Source organism: Arachis hypogaea, chromosome 20 (assembly GCF_003086295.3).
Source record: "Arachis hypogaea cultivar Tifrunner chromosome 20, arahy.Tifrunner.gnm2.J5K5, whole genome shotgun sequence".
NCBI classification, from domain to species: Eukaryota; Viridiplantae; Streptophyta; class Magnoliopsida; order Fabales; family Fabaceae; genus Arachis; species Arachis hypogaea.
This window is the reverse complement of record NC_092055.1, coordinates 86,164,375-86,175,558: the sequence shown is the minus strand read 5'-3', so window position 1 is coordinate 86,175,558 and position 11,184 is coordinate 86,164,375. Positions and strand designations below refer to the sequence as shown.

The window sequence follows — 11,184 nt, the reverse complement described above, 5'->3', positions numbered from 1 at the left end:
GCGGGCATTCATCAGTGTAGTGGCTGTAATCAGCACAAATTCCGCAAATTCTTTGTGGAACTAGTTGTTGGTTTTGCTGCGATTGAGTTTACTGAGCTTGTTGATTCAACTGCATTTGCTTCAGCAGGTTGGTCTTCTCACAGATGCTTCGATTTAGAGCAGCAGTCTCTATGCCAGAAGATACTTCTGCAACGGCTTTTGAATGACCTTGCTTCTGTCTGTGGTTCCGAGTAGATTCAGCTAAATCACTGATCAATTGCCAAGCTTCATCAGTGGTCTTGTACTTCTTCATAGACCCATTGCTGGCACTTTCCAATGTGGTCTTATCTTGGGGCCTCATACCTTGTGTGATATAGCTGAGTAGCACGATCTTGTCAATCATGTGGTGGGGGCATGCTTCCAGAAGATTATTGAAGCGCTCCCAGTATTCAAAGAGAGTCTCATTGTCATCCTGAACAATTGTAGAAATATCCTTCCTTAGTTTATCAGTAACTTTAGATGGAAAGAATTTCTCCAGAAACTACTTTTTGAGTGTATCCCAGTTGGATACATTTGCTAGAGGTTGAGTGTAGTACCACTCTCTTGCTTTTCCCTCAAGAGAGAACGGAAAAGCTTTCAGCAGAATTAAAGTTTCATCAGTGCCATCACGCCTGACAGTAGAACAGGCTGCCTGGAAATCTCTCAAGTGCTTGATAGGCTCTTGAGCAGGTAGGCCATGAAACTTGGGCATCAAATTCAGCCGTGCGGTCTTTATTTCAAAATCGGTAGCTACCGCTGGATGATGCGCTTGAAACGGTTGCATTGTAAAGTCAGGAGCTCCTTCCTCCTGAATGGTAACTCTTCTAGCTGCCATGTTTTCTGTGCGTAAAACAACCAAATCAGTAGAACGGGGGCTGGTTTCTTCCTCAAATTCACTTTCAGATCCGCCTTCAGAGCGGGCTAACCTACGCTGTTCTCGCCTTATTCGTGAAATTGTTCTTTCAATTTCAGGATCGAATATTAGCAAGCGCGGATCAGGAAGTGAACGTGTCATTCGATGGAAGAAACATGCAGCTCATAGTAGCAAAATTAAATAAATGGCAAATAAATAAATTCTAATTAATAAAATTAGCACTCTATTGCAACTCCCCGGCAACGGCGCCAAAAATTGATGGGAAGCAGAAGCTGGTGAATTAAAAATTTATTAAAATGGTTACGTTGCGAGTATAGTTCTTAACTCACCGAAAATCTGCCTATCAATTTAGAAATATGTCACAGAGAGTTTAAATTAAAATTACTGGGAGTTTTAAGTCCCAGGTCGTCTCCCAACGAGTTGCAGAAAAGTGTGCTGTTTTATTAATCAGATGTTCCAAGAAGTTGAGCTAAGTAAATTGGAATTTAAATTGAGGAATTTTAAATAATATAAATAAAAGCCTTGACTGGGAATTGATCAGTTAGAATCTCAATCATTGATGGAGTGATTTTTTTAAGATTAATTTATAATTAACGGTTACTCTGTTTGGTTATCCTTTACTAGGTAAGGGAAAGTCAAACAAGTTGGACTGCCAAATCTATTCACGAGTTACAACCCACTTAGTTCAAAGGGATTGGTGTTGGTGACAGGATAGCAATCCAACATTTAACCCAACTATAAATTTCTCCTTCGATCCTTCCAACTCAAGAGTTCCTTTTAATCAACTCCCTATCAAGTAATGAAACTACTCACGCATTGTAAATAAAGAATCCATGACACATAAAAGGGAATTAAAAGAAGACATGATTATTGGAATTGAAATTGAATTAAAGAGAAATAATCCTTGCATTAATTAATCATAAAAGTATCTGAATGACAAAATTGAACATAACAAAGAACATGGAAGAATAAAACCAAGTTAAGAGAACAAACTAGAATGATGAAGTCTTGATGAGGAAATAACTCTTCTCAATGTTCCAATGCTAAGATCAATTGAAAATTAAAATCCTAAAAACTAGAGAGAAAAACCTAAGAGAGTGAAAAAACTAGATCTAAAACTACTGAATGAATATGTGTGTTGTTTCTGCATATTAAATCTAAATCATTGACTCGTTTTGTTGAGGGCTTGACTGCGGTTGAAGAAGGCTCTGCCACTAATGCTTTTTTAGTTCCCCTTCTTGTTGGTGGTCTGGAAGTTGCTTTCTCCTTTCCTTTCTTGGTGGCCATCCTAAAAGAAGGGAAGAGAAAGAAAATTAAATGCAAAGAGAGATACAGCAAGGAAGGAAACGGAAAAGAGGGTGAATGATGCACAGTAAAATGTAGATGACATTAACACATGCTCTCGAGTACATATGAAAAGCCATCAATTTTTGGCGCCGTTGCTGGGGAGTTGCAATAGAGTGCTAATTTTATTAATTAGAATTTATTTATTTGCATTTTATTTAATTTTGCTACTATGAGCTGCATGTTTCTTCCGTCAAATGACACGTTCACTTCCTGATCCGCGCTTGCTAATATTCGATCCTTAAATTGAAGGAACAATTTCACGAATAAGGCGAGAACAGCGTAGGTTAGCCCGCTCTAAAGGCGGATCTGAAAGTTAATTTGAGGAAGAAACCAGCCCCCGTTCTACTGATTCGGTTGTTTTACGCGCAGAAAACATGGCAGCTAGAAGAGTTACCATTCAGGAGGAAGGAGCTCCTGATTTTACAATGCAATCGTTTCAAGTGCATCATCCAGCGGTAGCTACCGATTTTGAAATAAAGACCGCACTGCTGAATTTGATGCCCAAGTTTCATGGCCTACCTGCTCAAGAGCCTATCAAGCACTTGAGAGATTTCCAGGCAGCCTGTTCTACTGTCAGGCATGATGGCACTGATGAAGCTTCAATTCTGCTGAAAGTTTTTCCGTCCTCTCTTGAGGGAAAAGCAAGAGAGTGGTACTATACTCAACCTCTAGCAAATGTATCCAACTGGGATACACTCAGAAAGGAGTTTCTGGAGAAATTCTTTCCATCTGAAGTTACTGATAAACTGAGGAAGGATATCTCTACAATTGTTCAGGATGACAATGAGACTCTCTTTGAATACTGGGAGCGCTTCAATAATCTTCTGGAAGCATGCCCCTACCACATGATTGACAAGATCGTGCTACTCAGCTATATCACACAAGGTATGAGGCCCCAAGATAAGACCACATTGGAAAGTGCCAGCAATGGGTCTATGAAGAAGTACAAGACCACTGATGAAGCTTGGCAATTGATCAGTGATTTAGCTGAATCTACTCGGAACCACAGACAGAAGCAAGGTCGTTCAAAAGCCGTTGCAGAAGTATCTTCTGGCATAGAAACTGCCACTCTAAATCGAAGCATCTGTGAGATGACCAACCTGCTGAAGCAAATGCAGTTGAATCAACAAGCTCAGCAAACTCAACCGCAGCAAAACCAACAACTAGTTCCACAAAGGATTTGCGGAATTTGTGCTGATTACAGCCACTACACTGATGAATGCCCGCAGTTCCAACAAGAAGACAACATGGTGGCATCCACTCACAACTTCTATGACCGCCCCAACCAAGGGTACAATCAAAGTGGAAATAATAACCATGGATGGCAGGACAATTCAAACCAGAATTAGAGGGACAACAACAATAGGGGAGGCAGAGATAATCAGGGAAATCAGAGGTGGAATAATAACAACAACAGGCAGCAAAATCAACCTTACCGAGCACCTCACCTGAGGCAAAACCAAGGACCACCGAACAATCAACAGCAAATCTCTCAGTTTACTCATTCTTCTGTATCTTCTAATGAAGATTTATTACAAGCTTTTGAGAAAAGACAACTGGCTATGGAAAATACCATCGTGAACAATATTAACGCCAGTCTGAATGGTTTCAACTCTACTCTATAAGCTTTATTGACACAACTTGGTTCAGCACAAAATTCCAGTAACCAACCTTCAAGCACCACTGGAAACCCCTCTCAACCATTACCCAATCCGAAGGGAGGCATTAATGCCATCACCCTGAGGTCCGGAACCACACTGCAGGAGAGGAATCAGGAGGAACCAAGCTCACCAGAATACGCCTCAGCTAAAGAGGTGGTGGAAATCGAAGATGTTGAAGAGATAGAGGATATACAAGACATGGCTGAAGAAGAGATAGCTCAACCATAGGAAGAAGCACCAAAAGGCACAGGCACCACAGAAAACACTACTCCCATTCCATTTCCACAACTTGCAAGGAAGCCCAGGAAGCAGCTGGAACCTGATCCTAAAATGGTAGAAATATTCAAAAAGGTTGAGGTAACTGTTCCCCTTTTTGATGTTATTCAGCAGGTACCTAAATATGCAAAGTTTCTAAAAGACTTATGTATCCATAAAGACAAAATTAATGAATTAGAAACTATTCCTTTAGGTAGTTCTATATCTGCTTTAATGGGAGGATTACCTGAAAAATGTAGTGATCCAGGTCCTTGCATAGTTAGTTGTACTATTGGTGGTGTAGTAATTTATGATTGCATGTGTGATTTAGGAGCATGTGTCAGTATAATGCCTTTGTCTATATATGATGTTTTAAGGCTCCCTCCCTTAAAAAGGTCGGCAGCTCGTTTTGTGTTAGCAGAAAAAAGCATTATTACAGTGGCTGGAGTTGCTGAAGATGTTTTGGTGAACATTAAAGGGCTCACATTTCCTACTGATTTTTATATCTTGGAGATGCCCCATAATGATTCAGATAAGCCATCATCAATCCTACTTGGAAGACCATTCCTGAAGACATCAAAATTCAAATTGGATGCTTTTTCAGGAACATACTCCTTTGAAATAGATGGCCGCATAGTGATCTTCAATCTAAATGGAGTCATTGACAACCCCCCAGAAGATCGTTCTATCTTCCAGTGTGATGTCATAGACGAGAGTGTGGCTGAAGTTCAAAAAGAAGAGTTTGAAGAGAGGCACAATGGACAAGATCCAAGTGTGGGGACCCTCTTAACTGACAATGAGGACACTTCGCCATTTTCGCAAGCCCCAGATAATCCAGAGCCTACCCATGATCAAAAGTTAGAATTGAAACCTCTCCCTCCACATCTCAAATATGCTTACCTTGAGGATGAGCAGAAGCTTCCGGTTATTATTGCAAGAGAACTGACTTCTCAACAAGAAGAGCAATTACTTGATGTGCTGAGGAAGCATAAGAAAGCAATTGGGTGGAGTTTGGCAGACATAGTGGGAATCGACCCTCAAGTATGCGAGCACAGAATATTTTTAGAAGAGGGAGCAAGACCTGTCCGTCAACCCCAGAGAAGATTGAATCCCACCATCTTGGAAGTTGTCAAAAAGGAAGTGACCAGATTATTGGAAGCCGGTATCATATATCCCATTTCAGACAGTGAATAGGTAAGCCCAGTACAAGTGGTGCCCAAGAAGTCCGGAGTCACTACCGTGAAGAATGAGCATGGAGAGCTCATAGCAACTAGAGTTCAGAATGCTTGGAGAGTCTGCATTGATTACAGGCGTCTCAACGAAGCTACCTGTAAGGATCACTACCCACTTCCATTCATTGATCAAATACTGGATCGCTGATGGGATATTTCTGTGGAAAAACAAATTTCTCCAAAACACCCAAATCTAACCGGCAAGTGCACCGGGTCGCATCAAGTAATAAAACTCACGGGAGTGAGGTCGATCCCACAGGGATTGATGGATCAAGCAACTTTAGTGGGTGATTAGTTTAGTCAAGCTAACATTCACTACAAGAATATGGCCGATTGGCTACCACAAAAAGAGTCGTAAAATCGTCGCTAATCCGACGCAAAATATAATTTGTGACGGATTAGCTACCGCCTAGCTACTAATGCTTTCCTCGCTGATTACAAGTCGCAAATCAGTGAGGCAAACACAACAGTCGCTAATTCATCGGAAAGTTTTTTTGCTACCGAATAGATAGTCACAAATCCATCACTAAAGTAATAGCTAATTCCATAGAAGAAATAGACTAAATGGTAGTCGCTAATTAGCGACAAACTCTACTGCAGCGGACTCATCGCTAAATGCAAGCTAACTTCGTAGACAAAATGGAATGACTAGTTGACGCTAATTCGAGAGGAATTTTTCCGAACCTAACTCGTCGCAAGTTGTCCGCTAATATGATCGCAAATCTGTCACATTTTGTAGCAAATTTATAGCTAATCTTTAAAAATTCTTAATCAAATTTGTAGGAATTTTGTCGCTAAACCAAAGCTATTCGAAATGAGAAAGTAAAGTTATGAAATAGTCGCTAATTTGCTAGGAAATAATCTGTAGTCAATTAGTTGTAATACTATCGCAAAATGTCATCGCAAATTCCTTTTAATCTAGTAACAAATCGATAAGTATCTCGCACTACCAAAAAAACTGAGTTTTGCTATGCTTTTAAAGCATTCCAAATATACAAAAAGTAAAGCGATATCTTTTCACCACGCTTTTTTAGAAACGTGCCAATTGAGTTAGTGTTAGCTACACTTCGAAAGCGTGCCAATAGGAGACATAGCCACGCTTTTGAAGGGAGAAAATAAGAAAATATAAAAAGAATTGATTTTTTTATTGATTTACATAAATTCTTTACATGCTATAATTATAATTAAAAAAATTACAATTCTATAATAAAACTAATAATTTAATTTACATACTGCAAATGTAATGCCAATAAGCCATAACAACCTCTTTGTTTCTAGCTGAAATATGGAGAAAAATACTTGACCCATTTTTGGAGAATTTACCAAGAAACCATCAATTGAGTGTTGATTACCTCATCAGTTCTGCAGATTACGGAAAAGTAACATGAATCAATAGAAAAATGAAAAATTTTGTGTCCATACATGAGGTCATAGAACTATAAGCCAAACTAACCCATGATGAAAAATTCCATAAATGGATTTATAGAAGATGATCGCCAAAGAAGTAGCAAGAAATTCAACAAAAAATAAAAGAAAAGAATTTTTATAATTATAAAGAATCCAACAGCAGTCAAAATCAAAGGCACTGCACTACACTACACAACATCATGTGATTCTTGTTTGCATGCAAAAAAAATTAATCAAGATAAACGACAGAATCAAATAGAAGAAAGCAAGATGAGAAATTAAAGTAGAAACTTTACCAAGAAACACAAACAGGATTCATTTTCAGCTCCTCTCAACATAAGAGAACAGGGTGAGTCGAAAATAGCATGAGCCAACAAATAGCTAAATAATTGATAAGAGACGTTGAAAAAAGAGAGTACAATAATTGACTATTTAACACTGACCAAAAATCAAACAATTGATTCCCATTAAAAGAGATTGCATCAGAAAACAGGTTCAATAACATCACTCTACAGTAGTAATTTGTGCAAGTTCAACCAACTAAATCAATAGAGGATGTTAACCTTCTTTCCACGCCCTTGCCAACAACCTCATAAACCAAATAATCTTTTCTCAAAAGAATCAGCAAAATTATCGTCTTTAAACAAGTCTTAAATATTCGTTTTAATTACAACCTTATACTTTTATAAAAATTCGAACATAACCTCCTCTAAAAATATAACTTAGCCACCCATACGGGTTTCCTCTTTCTCAACATTTCACCAACCTTTTATCAGCAAGTACCACAACAATATATTCTCAAAATACTTGATAATAGTGTAAAAATCAATTTTTAAACCTATACCCAGGGTAGTTACCAAAACAACATTGGCAGCCTAATTTCAATTTTGTTTTTAAAATATCAAATGAATTCGGAATTACACAAACTTTATATCCATACGACCGTCTCGGATTAAGATTTCTATTAAATGAAAAATCATAATTTTTTGCTTATTCTAACTTCGGGAATAGAAGCAAAACCGTGTCTGCTCTGCAGTGTCTTAAAATCAGAAAACAGCAGCATGTGATATTCAAAATTCAATATAAAATCCAAGTTAAATTCAACGACCTTAAAAATTAATGTGGTTCGACTTCACTCATCCAGGTTTCTTTTCCAATAAGTTCCAGATCAATATCGTTTTTAATGAAGGAGTTATATAACTTAGAAGTTGAGTAATTTTCTGCAGAATTCTGTTTTAAAAGTTAATGAACATATCCTCTTCCAAATCCCATAACTTACTCATTAAAACATTGACAGCCCTGAAATTTAAATCACATATGATAAACATACTTAAATTTCACCTCCAATTGGTTCGATCTCAATATCTATCCAGAATCCAAAGTTATAAACTCTCAAAGTTACTGATTTAAGGAAACAGAATCTGGCTTTTACTGCATAATGCATCATCTTTCAAAAATTCATATCTTTAAAACTACAAGTCCAACCGTTCTGAAATTTTACGGCATTAAAATAATAGGACTAAAGTTTCATTTAAAATTGGTTCCATTTCAAAATTCAATTCGAAACACTCACAGCAGAGCCAACAAGTTACTGCTGTTCTAAAAATTCTGCAGTAAAAATCAGATTCCACAACCATAACTCAAAAATTCACCATAAATCATATACTTAACAAAAATGTCTTAAATTCCCCAGTCCAGCTCCTTATATACCCAAGCTTAATCCAGACTTGGTCTCATGCAATTCTGATCATCACGGAATTAGTTATAGCATTTCAAAGTTACCGATTTCATTTAAAGATAATGCAGGAAATCAGATTTTTCAGTTTAATTTTGAAAATCACAACTAATTCTCCAGTTAATTCAAACTTCTCAAAATTAAATTCCAACAACGAATTTCATCCTAGTTTACTTAGCTTTTACTCTCTTATCATTTCGATTACTGTTGAATATCCGATTTACTTCCAAAGTTTCCATTTAATTTCAATACTCAGATTCTCAACAATCAATTCAACATTTCAAGATTCATTCCTCCAAATATTCTCTAAACCCAATTCCAATCAATCACCAACTAAGTCCATTACAATAATCATATAACCAGTTTAATAACAAAAATTTCAATTTGATCCATCAAAATACAGAATTCACAACAATCCCTCATCAAACAATTCATAAACCACGCATGATCAATTTCACAAAATCAACGAATTCAATCAAAGTTCCAACCAAAATCTCAATCATTCCAATCACAATCTCAGCCACAATTCAACATTCATATAATCAATCAATCACTCACAACTATTATACCTATTTGCAGTTATCCAATAAACTTTGTCGGCATTCTTAAATTAAAACCGTTTAAATTAAACCCCCTACCACGATTAGCCGAAATTCGATAATTAAGCGCAGCAAACCCCTCTTTTGTTTTAGTTTGTAGCAGCAACAGACTCGAACCAAACTAGCAGCAGCAGCAGCAACTCTAACAGTTCTTTATTATCATCAACACTATCTCCTATGATAGTTCCATCAGCAAACAGAGAAGGCAGAGCAGGAGTGTTAAACAGAGACATGGGTTTTCCTTACCAGAACAGAAAAAGACTAAGGAACAAAATGGAAGTAGCGCAAATTCAAGAATGGATACAGCAGAGTTACCGGTAAATTTGTCTTGGTTTCGGCAACGACGGCGACAGCTAAAGAACACAACTCCTCTCCCTTCTCACATTCTGTTCGACGGCGTTCTCACTCCCTTCGACGGAGGCAGAAGCGGCAAGCAAGAATAACAATAATCAAAATAGGTCGTGAATGGTACAGAATTCAGAGACAAGGACAAAGGAGGCTGTGGTGACCGAGCAATACCAGGGCAGTAGCTGAAATAGTTTGCAGCAGCAACGCCGACGATGCTTCTCTGACGACAGACTCTCAACAGTGGCTCTATCAACAAAAACAGGGCGCAACAGCAACGGTGTGACCACAATCGATGGCAGCGGCGGCGGCGGAGCAGGACGGTGCGAGAACGGACCTCGTCCTTCTCCTTCCAGGTTCGTTCTTCTGACAGCAGCGACGGTTAGGATTCGGCGGCAGTGACTCCCTCAATGGCGACGGCGGCGGTCTAGGCGGAATCGGCGGTGATGACGGGAGCAGCCTTCCTCCCCTTCCTCGACTCTCGAGCTCTCCGTCTCCCTCTCTCAATCTCTCTTCTCCTTCCTCACGTCCGACTCTCTCTCAATCACTCCTCCACCTTCACCTGAGGGCGACGGCGACGGCGACGACGGTCTTCCCGGCGCCTTCCCTTCCATCCCGTCCCTCTCTTCTCCTTCCTCTTCTTCCCATTTCCCCCTCTCTGTTTCCCTGTTTCTTTTCTTCCCCTTCTGCTTATGTTTTGCTTGTTTTGATTTAGGGATTAATGGAATTAGGGTTTTATTTGAAAACTTTAAGGTTAGGGTAAAATATGTACCAGTAATATAATAATTTTATAAGATATTTGAGATAAAATAACAATTTAAAAATTAAATATAATATTATAAAAATTATTTTTAAAATACGTAAGATTTTATTTATTAATATATCAATGAACTCAAATGATTATCTTTAATTTAAATCATAAAGTAAATATACTAATCAAATTTTATAAAATACAGTTTAAATTCGAGAATATCAATTATTCAAATTATATGCTATAATCTTTCATAATCTTTTTATTATCAAAATTTTAATTTCAATTTGTATAAAATAACTAATTATAATAAAAATTGTACATACACATTAATTAACTTAAACTCAAAGTATTTATAAAAATTAATTTAATCATTCCTAATAAATTAATCTCTAAGAACTCAATTTAATAAAATTAATCGTAATTTAATCATAATACAAATTTCTTAAATTAAATTATATAATACTTTTATTGTTGAGTTTTAATTTCAAATAACCAATTATAAAAATTTACACAAGAATATTAATTATCTTAACTCTAAATATTAATAAAACTAATTTGATTACTGTAACGGCCTGACCCAAACAGATTGCGGGCCGACCCGACCCATAGACCACCCGACTCGAACGGTCGGGTACGAGCCACTCAACCACCGACCCGGACACGCGTCATTGGCAGCTCATCACTACAACTGTAAGAGGAAAGTTCGAGGAAGGTGGATCTGTTCTTACGGGATCCACTTCTGACACAGTATATATGGGGAGGGTCCTACCCCTCCCCCAAGGTACGACACACGTCACTTTATACCTTTTTCGCTTGCACACCTGACTGACTAGAACATCGGAGTGTCTTTGCAGGTGATACCCCCTTCTCCACACGAATAGCTCGGAACGTCAGCTACTCCACCTCCAACCCAGTAACCCGGAACCAGGCGATTCTTCGTCTCACCAACTGAAGCTT

General features: G+C 38.0%; 1 long non-coding RNA gene and 1 other non-coding gene across 2 annotated transcripts; one reads left to right on the top strand and one right to left on the bottom strand.

Moving 5' to 3' along the window:
* The first annotated feature begins 376 nt into the window (after positions 1-376).
* On the top strand, positions 377-484 carry LOC112787189 (small nucleolar RNA R71). The gene has a single exon (XR_003194616.1). It is a non-coding gene; the product is annotated as a small nucleolar RNA R71 (small nucleolar RNA).
* An 8,683-nt stretch (positions 485-9,167) lies between these two features.
* Positions 9,168-10,160, bottom strand: LOC112786826 (uncharacterized). Its single transcript, XR_003194344.3, has 3 exons — positions 9,648-10,160; positions 9,444-9,537; positions 9,168-9,303 (listed from the first exon to the last, which is right to left on the bottom strand). It is a non-coding gene; the product is annotated as an uncharacterized lncRNA (long non-coding RNA).
* Between the last annotated feature and the right edge of the window lie 1,024 nt (positions 10,161-11,184).